The sequence below is a fragment of the Gekko japonicus genome, unplaced genomic scaffold (assembly GCF_001447785.1).
Source record: "Gekko japonicus isolate JY-2015 unplaced genomic scaffold, Gekko_japonicus_V1.1 scaffold563, whole genome shotgun sequence".
Taxonomy (NCBI): Eukaryota; Metazoa; Chordata; class Lepidosauria; order Squamata; family Gekkonidae; genus Gekko; species Gekko japonicus.
Genome location: NW_015166439.1, coordinates 938284 through 950255, shown reverse-complemented (window position 1 = coordinate 950255; position 11972 = coordinate 938284).

Here is an 11972-nt window from a genome sequence, read left to right as displayed (position 1 = left end):
TAGGTGATGTGACAGACCTCCACCTGAGACCCTGGAGAACTGTTTCCAATCAGAGGAGACAATATTGACCTCACAGTTTCATGCAGCAAGGAAACCTGCTGCGTGGATGCCCTGGTGACCTTGTGCTGTACCAGCAGCCTCTGCAGCAATGGAGAGACCCCCTCAAGTCCATTCCCATGTGGAAAGTACCTTCATTTTGTGTGAGTAGACTGCAGACTGCAGTTGCTCTTTGATTTGGGACAGATATTCTCTGTACAGGCTCAGAGGTGTTTTTCTTCATGATGTTACCTCACGAAGCTTTCTCCCATGAGGCTTACACAGGAGAACACTGTCTCTGCTGCCCTTAAAAGGTGCTCCAGTTCCACTGGTTGAACTTGCCTCAAGACGAAGCCGCCTCTGGAGATGACATAGTGGAGAGCCAAAGATATGTGTCCTTTTACAAAAAGGAAGTCATTTAGACCAGGTTTTGGCCTCAGCACCTCCCCCCCCCCCCCCCTGCCTGGAACTCAGCCTGCAGTAACACAAACAGCTAACCACAAAAAAGAGCTTCTCTTCTGACCACTAACCCAACCTCAAACAGCCCTCACACAACTAGGATTGAGAAAATGGTTTCCATATCTAAGTCTATAACTTTTTGGCACATTTTCAGCCCTGGGCCCTCTCACTTTAGAAATCATCCATATTTGCAAACTTGGAAATAAATTAATGCAAAGCAGTCCTGGCTTAAAACCAACGATGACGCTCTCAGAAAGATATGCAGGGCGGGCGGCTTCAGAGCAGCAGCCAAGAGAATCCCCAAAAGGAAGGGAGGGGAACAACAGAGGGAGGAGGACAGCGGTGCTGGTGTCCTGGTGTCTTTTTGCTCTGAAGCTGGGTGGTACTTGGTTTTCTACACTCTTTGAGAAATACAAGCTACAAATACACTAAATAAATATTTTTTTTTTTTAATGCAGGAAAATGTGATCGAAGCTTGCCAATCTGCACCCACAACACAGGAAGAGCCTTCTAGAAGTCATGGATTGCCAGTTCCTGCCACTGGGACCCAAAACAATGTTGCTAAAGAATCATGCGCCACGATCCTCTCGTTTATTTTTACTGTGGAAGTTTTGCAAGTTGTATGAATCCAGAGGGTCCGAGCCATCCCACTGGGCAGAAACTCAAGACGTACAGCTTTCCTCAGCCTGGATTTGCAGTGATGGAACTTTGCCCATTGGATTTCTTCCTGTGAGGCAGTGTGTGAGGCCCAGACCTGTGGGGGAGGGAGGGGAAACAACAATACATGTGCATGATGTTCTAACTTGGACACACAGATGGAACTGCTAAATGGGGAGATGTTGATTACTAGTTTCCGTATCCTTGGTGGCCGCTCTGTATTCCAGATAGGGTTGCCAGATCTTCCCTGGCCACCAGTGGGGGATAGGGTGGGGTTGCCAGATCCAGGTCAGGAAAATACTGGAGATTTGGGGATGGAGCCTGGGAAGGACAGGGACCTCTGTGAGGTACAACGCCATGGAGCCCAATCTCCAAAGCGTGCATTTTCTCCAAGGAAAGTGATCTCTGTAGTCTGGAGCTGAGCTGTAATTCCGGGGAATCCCCAGGTCCCACCTGGAGGCTGTCATCTTTACTTCTGGAAGTGCCACCTTTCAAATGGGCAAAATCAAAAGCTGCCACTATATGCATTCTCTTGTTGTGGCCCCCGTCTTAGGGAATGGCTTGCCTGATGAGGTCATGAAGCCTCCTGCTCTCCTGGCTTTCCACAAACTATGCAAGACTGAGTTATTCAGTAGGGCTTTTGACAAGGGTACTAGGGCTACACTGTAACAAAATGGTTCTGAAAGACACTTGGGGAAAGAAAGTTTGAGTCCAGTGGCACCTTTAAGACCAACAAAGTTTAATTCTTGGTATAAACTTTCGTGTGCACGCACACTTCTTCATAGTCGAGGACTCTGGACTGTGCTGCTCTATATTGTTTGCACTGTCCGTTGCTTTCAGTAGGATCCCAAAATGTAATTGTTAGCATCGTTTAACACATCTTGTTAGTAGTTATGCTTTGCTTCAGCTCTGTTTCAGATTTCTGGTTGGTTCCAGATTTCAAAATCCAAATGCTATTTTACTGTTTTGGGGGGTGTCCTGTTGATTGTACTGCCTTTCTCTGTACAATTCGCCTTGAATCCCAGTGACAAAGGCAGATGATAAATTACATAAATAAAAAATCTACCCTCTTACTTACCCTCAAACTCCTGCCTCCTCCTTGTTTATAAATTAGACTGCAAGCTCCGTGCGTCAGAGAGCTTTTATTTATTTGTCCTTATGCAGCTCTGCAATGCACCAGGCACACTGAGAATTTTAAAAATATATACTGTCTGCAACACCCAGAAAAATATGCATTTATTGTGGCACAAGCTTGCATAGTTAAGAGCCCACTCTTTCAGATGCATCTGACATCATGCAAGCTTCTATCACAAAAATCCCATCCATTTCATTTTGTCTGCAACCAACCAACATGATGGATGACCCCTGGAATCCGCCATTCTGTATTTGTTGCTATGTGGATTAATTATTGTTGAGAAGCTTGTGCAGATGCTGAAGTAGTGCTGTCCAAGGACAGGTTACAAGACTGCTGCTCCAGCTGGAATGTCCAAACAACTGGCCATTTGTGGTCCATGCACGGAGCCAAGTTATGCAAAGGAATGAGGATCCAAGGCAGTGCCTTGAACTGTCAGACGTCTGAGCTAGTGGGACAGGAGACCCTGCCAAAGACAGCAGTCTTCTTCTTGCTTTTCCCCAGCGGGGGCCCCCCCCATCCCTTGCATTTGTCAGCTCCCTGTTCTGTACAGCTGAGAACAGTCCAGTACTCCCAGCAGCTGGGGCAGGTTCTCACCCCTCCAAACAGCAAGAGACCTTGGTGCCCTTGAGATCCTGCTGCCTAGGGAGGGGGGAATCCCAACCATTCCAGAGGTCCTGCTAGTACAAAAAAAAGGTGCGTGTGTGGGGGGGGGGCTACAGGAATTGAAAGCTGGCAAGGGCTAAGTCCCACAACCCATTTCAAACCTACATACATACAGTGTAATTTCTTAGGGAGCTGCACAAAACCTTTGTGATGCTCTAAACACGAGGGGGCATGACTGCGCAAGCGTGACTGTAATGTGCCTGTAGCAAAGACCCTTGAACCGTGAAGCAGCAGGACATCCCTGCTTCTAATCCTCACTCTGCCACAGACTCACTACACAGCCTTGGGCAAGCCACTCTCTCTCTCTCTCTCTCTCTCTCTCTCTCTCTCTGTCTCAGCCCCGCAATTTGCAATATGGGGATAGTAATTGCAGAGGGTGCTTGTAAGGATTACAGAGATCAAGTCTTACACAGCTTAAATTGCTACACAAACACTATTATAACTATATCTACATGCACATGTCCTACATACAGAGTTAACACAATGCTTTTAGTAACTTTGCAAATAAACAGAACATGCATATTAGATCTTGACCTTGCTATTACAGTCAGTAAGGTTGAAATCTAATTTTCTATTCTGCTTATTTGCGGAATTCCTGCCCATTTGCTCCAAATGTAACTTACAACAATACAGGGCCGAAGTTGCTGTTGGCATTTTGTAATCTGTGAAATGATCTTCATGCCTGAGCAATAAGAGGAGATGAACTACCATAATTCCTAAGTGTGTGCAAAATGTCCACCCTTCTCCAGCAAGGTGTGTGCAAAATGTCCACCCTTCTCCAGCCATTGGGGGCCTGGAGACCAAGCCCTGTGAGGAAAGGCTGAGGGACTTGGGAATGTTCAGTCTGGAGAAGAGGAGGTGTAGGAGGGACATGATTGCTCTCTTGACATCTTTGAAGGGCTGTCACTCAGAGGAGGGCAAGGAGCTGTTCCTGTTGGCAGCAGAGGAAAGTCAAGTGTCCTATGATATACGGGCATCTATTTCCAAGTTGGTAATGCTTCCTGTGGTCTTCTGACACACCTACTCTATTCAGGTGGAAGATAGTTGGGGCTGGCTGTTTGGGGAAGCAAACAGGCATGAATAAACTCACTGGTGAGCACCTGGGTGCTATTTTGGGTATCACTGACCTGGATTGTTCCTCAGGAAACTTGGTCATTTTCAAGGTGATGTTTCTAAAATTAGAAGTACTGGGACTCAAGGAAGAGTGCCTGATATGGAAACTATTCTATCTACTTGATATAGAATCATAGAATCACAGAGTTGGCAGGGGCCATACAGGCCATCTAGTCCAACCCCCTGCTCAATGCAGGATCAGCCTAGACTTACACAGGTTCCCAAACTTATTTGGTCTACTGCCCCATTTTCAGAAAAAAATTAATCAGCGCCCCCCTGGACATCTACCTTCAAGAAGTGGACAAAACGATGCAGTTTGTGAATCTGCACCTGGATCGTTCCAGCACACATGGATCATTCCAGCGCCCCCGAGGGGGTGGTATTGCCCACTTTGGGAACCAGTGGGAGCATCCCTGAGAAGGGTTTGTCCAGGCGCTGCTTAAAGACTGCCAGTGAGGGGGAGCTCACCACCTCCCTAGACAGCTGTTTCCACTGTTGCACAACTCTTAGTGTAAAAAAGTTTTTTCCTAATATCCAGCTGGTACCTTCCCGCCCTTAATTTATACCCATTATTGAGAGTCTTTTTCAACCTACCAACATTTTGCGATTGACCCAGGCACCCCACAGCAGCCATTTTGTGGTAACATCTATTTACCCAACCATCCTCATGCTGAACATGGCCGAGGATCCTGGTCCAGATGCCTGAGCTGGCCCAAGAGCAGATTCGAACTCTCATCCCTAAACAATGATTGAAAGATTTGGGGATGAAATAGTGATCTTCTATTCCTTCTCTCTGTGACTTTTAAACATTTGAGACCATGCACGCATTGGAGTACTTTATCCATTTATTGTTTCCAAACAAGGGGCTGCTGGAGACTTAAAGCAACTTGTCCGAAAAAAAACATTTAAGGACCTCTTGAGCAATGCTCCCTCTAAGCCGTGGAGTCTTGTAAGCAAAAATTCTACTTTGTGAGCTACTGGCATTAAAGTTGTGAGCGAGCGATTTGGCATCTGCATGAATTGGTTTGCTCTGGAGCCATCCTTCCTGAGCCAAGACAAAAATGTGTGAGCCGGAGGCTAAAAAACTGTGAGGTAGCTCACACTAACTCACCTAGAGGGAACACTGCTCTTGAGTCATCTAGCCCAACAAGCAGGCTAAGAGTTCATATTAAACAGAGAAGGGGCAGGCAGGCAGTTGGGGGGCATCCCCTGAACATGGGGATGCCAGCATCCAGGTTGGACCTGGGGATCCCCCAGAATTACAGCTGACCTCCAGGCTACAAGAGATCAGTTCCTGTGGAGAAAATGGATACTCTGGAGGGTGGACTTTGTGGCATTGTATCCCACTGATGTCTCCATCCACCCCAAACTCCATCCCCAAATCTCCAGGAGTTTCCCAATCTGGAGCCTGCATCCTTCCCCCCCCCCCACCACCACCAGAGGGGACCTGGCAACTGTACCTGAACATTACATAACCACCCTCAACTACACACCACAGCCTGCCCGATATCATAGCTGCATACGTTTGCCATCGTTAGCAGCATTTTCAGTTAATGGCCAGAGCAGCATCAGAGCCTGGAGTTCCACACTGCGATCAAGGTCAGGAATAAGGAATTGCTTCCTTTTTAAAAAATGAAGAAGCACAGAATGCTAGTGCATGTGTTATTTAAAAGAGTTTAGAAGTACACAGGAAAGGTTGCTAAGGGTTGGTCAGCTACTAACATTTCTGGCAGGGCTTTTTGCTGTAGTGAAAGGAACTGAAGAGTAGCAGGATTAGGGCGTCAGCAGGTTTCCCTGTGCTTTCAATCGCTGCAGGCCAGAGCATTTTGCAGCAGAAATATGTTCATAGGGGAAGCTGTTCAAGACGTCCAAAACTCAGCCAGCAAAGGAGAGGACCACTCTATGGGGACCAAGGTTTCATACTTTGCACACATGAAGTTCCCTTATACTGAATCAAGACCCTTGGTCCATCAAGTTGGTCTAATGGTTAAGTGTGTGGACTCTAATCTGGGAGAACTGGGGTTGGTTCCCCACTCTCCCACTTGCAGCTGCTGGATGACCTTGGGCAAACCATAGTTGTCAGGGCTGTTCCTGAAAAGAGCAGCTTCTGCCAGAGCTCTTTCAGCCCCACCTACCTCACAGGGTGTCTGTTGTGCGGAGAAGAAGGGAAAGGAGTTTGTAAGCTGCTCTGAGACTCCCTTGGGTAGTGAAGGGCAGGGTATAAATCCAATCTCCTCTTCTTCAAAGTCAGTATTGTCTGCTCAGGCTGGCAGCAGCTCTCCAGAGCCTCAGGCAGAGGTCTTCCACATCACCTGCCACCTGATGCTTTTCACTGAAGATGCCAGAGACTGAACCTGGGACCTTCTGCATGCCAAACAGATGCTCTACCACTGAGCTATGACCAATATTCCCTCTAAGCTGTGGAGTCTTGTGAGCAAAAATTCTATTTTGTGAGCTACTGGCATTAAAGTTGCGAGTGAGTGATTTGGCTACTGCATAAATTAGTTTGCTCTGGAGCCATCCTTCCTGAGCTAAGACAAAAATGTGTGAGCCGGAGGCTAAAAAACTGTGAGCTAGCTCACACTGACTCAGCTTAGAGGGAACACTGGCTATGACTGCTCCCCTTCAGCACTGTAGTGCAGAAAGAACAGTGACATACTACCATTGGGCTTGTTGAGGTAACACAGAGACCACTCTAAGGGGTTGCATGAAGCAACAACTATTGTTGTTGTTTTTAAAAATAAATTACACAGGTGTAGCCAAATACAGGAAAAGGTCTCCGGGCTCCTGAAACAGTGATGAATTTACTAGGGTAGAACATTTGGAGGATTAGAGCCAGCAGCAAAGTAGGCTTGTCACAACACATCTGACACACTGTTAGGGCCCCCAGAGTATTGCTTTAATATTTCCTGATTGTAGTGGTTTTCATGTCACCTTGACTTGCTGGATTCTTTAAAACGACTTTTTTCCTTTATATTTTTAAATTGCAAACCACCTTCTGTGGAAAAGAAGTTTAAAAGGTTAAAATAATATTTTGCCCACCCACGTCCCATCTCCTCCCATTTCCTTGTCCCTCAGCACTCCTGTCGCCTCCACACTAATCCTGAACATTGCAAAATGAAATCCCACAAATCAACATTTATGCAAAATACTCCCAAAACAATTATGTTCACTTTCTTTCAGCAGAATTGTGGAGGTGGGAAGGAAAAGTTTAAAGTTGACAGAGTTTATGAATCTCCACATGAAGCATTATCACATTAACTGTTCTATACTTGGGTTTCATGGAATTGTGTTTTTTTAAACAGGATTGAGCACTGCCTCATGAGTTACCATTACTTTTAAACCACTAAGTCAAGTTAACACTCAGCAGCTTCTGTGCAGACCACCAGGGATATCTGGTTTATTTACAAGTAGATTTACATCCCATAGTGATAAAAGCAACTTACACCTGATCTATACTGTTTTGAGAATGCAAGCAGATAATACCTCTTACTGAAGAAATCCACTACCAGAATTTTTTTTATATATTTAACAAAAGAAAACAGAACTGCCTAACTGAATCAGGCCAAGATCAACCTACCACAATAGCCTGTTCCCAGTACCAGCCAGGTTTGAGCCTCTGCATGAAGGTACCAGTACTCCGCCGCAGACTGCCTCAGAACTACGGCTGCCAGCTCCAGGTTGGAAAATTCCTGGATATCTGGGAGAGGAGCCCGGGGAAGACAAGGATTGGCGAGGGACCTCAGCAGGGTGTAATGCCATAGAGTCCATCCCTCCAAAGCAGACATTTTCTCCAGGGGAAATGACCTGCCGTGTGGTAATCAGCTGTATGTAACTCTGGGAGATCTCCAGGCCCCACAGGGAGGTTGGCAACCCTACACTTGAACATGGAGTTACTGCAGTTAATCAATCTCCCTTATAAATAAAAGCTGAATGGTAGTGGCAGTTTTCTAGAACATTCCACATGCTCCAAAATCAGTTCGCTCTCTGATCTGTCATTCAGAGGGTCTTCCCTATCCACTGGCTGCTTTGCCTGAGGCCTGCCTCCAACATTCTAAACATTTTGCTAATCCTCTCCCCCCCATAGCCAGTCAGAACACAGAGGTTATTTGCATATGCAGCCTCATTGGCCTCTGCCTCGGAACACAGAAGTCGTTTGCATATGCGACTTGATTGGCTTTTGCCTCTAACATTCTAAACAGTTTTGCTGTTCTGAGGTAAAATGTGTCCAATCTCCAGGTGAGGGCTGGAGATCATTCAGAATTACAACTGCTTTCCAGATGGCAAAGATCAGTTCCCCTGGAGAAAATGGTGGGCTCTGTATCCTTATATGCTGCTGAGGTGGCCCCTGTATGACAGCCAATGTGACGTAGCAGTCAGGGCTTCAGAGCACAGGAGAGGCTGCAGGTGTGTGGGGGGTGGAAAGCTGAAGAGTGAGGGGGAAATAAAGGTAGGTTGATGATTGGCTGGGAAGAAGATAGGGTTGCCAACTCCAGGTGCGAAATTCCTGGAGATGTGAGGGATGGAGCCTGGAGAGGGTGATGTTTCAGGAAGCGTGGGACCTTGGACAGGTACAAAGCCATAGACTCCACCCTCCAAACCAACTATTCCCTTCAGGGGAACCATCATTGCCAATCTCCAGGTGAGGGCTGGAGATCACTCAAAATTACAACTGTTCTTTATGCAGCAGAGATCAGTTCCTCTGGATAAAATGGTGGACTCAGTGTCATTATACCCTGCTGAGGTCACGACAGCAAATTGACACTGAGTGTCCAAGGCCTCTTTCTAGAGGCCGTTGTATTTATTTCCACGACGAGCCTTTTTCCTAGTGCTACTATAACACTGAATTTTCTGAAGGTATTTATGAACTTCCAGCTAGCCAGTTTGGTGTAGTGGTTAAGAGTGTGGACTCTAATCTGGGAGAACCGGGTTTGATTCCCCACTCCTCCACTTGCACCTGGCTCGATGACCTTGGGCAAGCAGTAGCTCTAAGAGCTGTCCTCAAAAAAGAGCCGTTTGTGTCAGAGTTCTCTCAGCCCCACCCACCTCACAGGGTGTCTGTTGTGGGGAGGGGAAGGGAAAGGAGTTTGTAAGCTGCTCTGAGACTCCTTTGGGTAGTGAAGGGGGGGGTATAAATCCAATCTCTTCTTCTAGCCTGAAAGCCACTAGCCTCTGACCTTGAAAGCCTAGTTTCAGAGAGGCATATGTGAGGTGGATTACTCAGTATTGAGGAAAATGTACTCTCTGGGAAGCAATCACCATTACAACTGCCTCATACCACAACTGAGCCTCTACCTTCAAAAGAAAGCTCTGGGTTCAAGTGCTGTTTTTCACTGATCCTGAAGAATGACAACTTAAAATTTAATTACAAACCCTCTCCCTCCTACATCCATTCCCCAGACCCTTTCTACATCTCCACCCATCTTAAGCCCAATTTTTTTCTTCCACCTGTCCCTCCACATGGGGGACAGAAACCTCCCTCAAGTGGAAGACAAATGCAGCTGTCTTTACAGATGAGGAACACCCCCCCCCCCAACATGGCAAAAGATTTGGAAGGGGCATTCTGGCCCTCACTCAACATTCCAGCATATTTCTCTGTAGTTCACAGGCTAAAAAGAAAAATGTGACCACAGCATTTGCTTCAGGCAACCCCCCCCCCAAAGGATTAAACAGATGTTTTCTCAATGCTGTTCCATATACTGAAGGTATTCTGAGTGCTGAAGAACCACAGAAAGTAGCAGTGGACACAACCGTTCACTGCTACAGGAGGTCCTGACCTTAAATCAATCAATCTATACACCGTGTCTAAGGAAAAGATGCACTAAGTTGCTTTTCCAACTGCAGATTAAAAAATGAAGAGCTTCCCAACTTTTCCCTTGAGTGGAATGCAAAAGAGATGGTGGTATGGTTTTGAAAATGGCAGAAACAATTAAAGGGCCCCTTCTCTCCCCTCCCATTTCTAAGCATACCCTCCAATGTGCCTTTCAGACAGAAACACTGATGACCACTTGTGTAGGATCCCTCATGATTAAAGAAGAAAATGCATTAAGAAGATGAAGAAGCCCTCCTAGATCAAGCCAATGGTCCATTTCCCCACAGGGGCCAACCAGATCACAAACATTCCATTGTTGTTGCCCCCCCCCCCCCCCAACAGGAATTCAGGTAGATTCCCTCAGTAGATGGAGGCTCTATTTAGTCATAATATCTAATAGCCACTGGTGAACCTATACTTCACTTTAAAGCCATCTAAGCTTCTGGTCTTCACTAGTGAATTCCATAAGTAAATGAATGTGTTACATGAAATACCTGCCCTGAATCTACTTACCTTCACTGGGCAATCCCAAGTCCCAGTGTTTTGAGAGAAGTTTTCTTTCTACATTTTCTGCCCTATGCGCAGTCCTCTATCACATCCTCCCTTTGTCATCTTCCTTCTAAACTGAACAGCCCCAAACGCTTTGACCTTTCCTTGTAAGGGATGTGTGTGTGTGTGTGTGCGCGCACCAGTTCCAACTTCACTTTCTCCTTTACTTTGCTCTATACAACCAGCACAGCTAGCAGAGCTTGGTGAAGAGTGGGTACTCTGAGCACGCTGAAACAAAGGCGAATGACCATGTTCTTGTAAAGTTTACGTTTCATTCAATGGGGCTCGCAAAACTAATCTTCCCTGTTGTGAGTCAGATCCGTCTCCCATGTTGAGGCTCTTAATGGCACCTACAAGTCTGTTCCCCAAGGCAACCTCACCTTGACTTACACAACAGGTGCCATCTAGATTGCTTGTACCACAAAGGGAGGGAGAAGGCACGCTACAAGAAGGCAAACAGCAGCTCCAGGCCACTGACACAAACAAACCACGCTGTAGGCTACTGGACATAAAGATGTCATCCTACATTTCTGTACAAATCACTGATCTAGGTATGCCTCTGGACTGAAAAGAGGCCAGCCCCATGAACACATGAAGTTGCCATCTACTGAGTCAGATAATTTGTTTCTCAAAGTCAGTATTGTCTACTCTGACTGGCAGCAGCTTTCGAAGGTCTCAGGAAGAACGTTTTCACATCACCTGCTACTTGTTCCTTTTAACTGGACATGCCAAGGAAATATCACATGACCTCCAGATGTTCTGCCACTGAGTCACAGCCCCACCCCAAAGAAGCAATTCTGCTGCGAGTCTACAGTGGAGTGACCAAATTCTCCAATTGTGCAAAAACACAGTCAGGACAGGATTACCAGTCTGCTGTGGACGCGAAACAAAAAGAAGACAATCAATCAGAAGCAGCTTGTTCTGTAGATGGCAGTTTTGGACTCACAGGTACCTTTCAACATTTAACACATCCTTTTCTCATGGCCTAACTAGTGTCTGAAATTACACCATTTGAAAGTTACTACTCTTGGGAAGACAAAGGCTGCGGCCACACACACTAAATAATTTCACCTGCTACTTGTTCCTTTTAACTGGACATGCCAAGGAAATATCACATGACCTCCAGATGTTCTGCCACTGAGTCACAGCCCCACCCCAAAGAAGCAATTCTGCTGCGAGTCTACAGTGGAGTGACCAAATTCTCCAATTGTGCAAAAACACAGTCAGGACAGGATTACCAGTCTGCTGTGGACGCGAAACAAAAAGAAGACAATCAATCAGAAGCAGCTTGTTCTGTAGATGGCAGTTTTGGACTCACAGGTACCTTTCAACATTTAACACATCCTTTTCTCATGGCCTAACTAGTGTCTGAAATTACACCATTTGAAAGTTACTACTCTTGGGAAGACAAAGGCTGCGGCCACACACACTAAATAATCCACTTTCAGTGTACTTTCCAACTGGATTTTATTGTGTGTGAGAAGCCATATTCAGACTGAGTCAGAAGAAAATTTCCTTCCTACTCTTGAAAGCAAGAAAGCTTCCCCA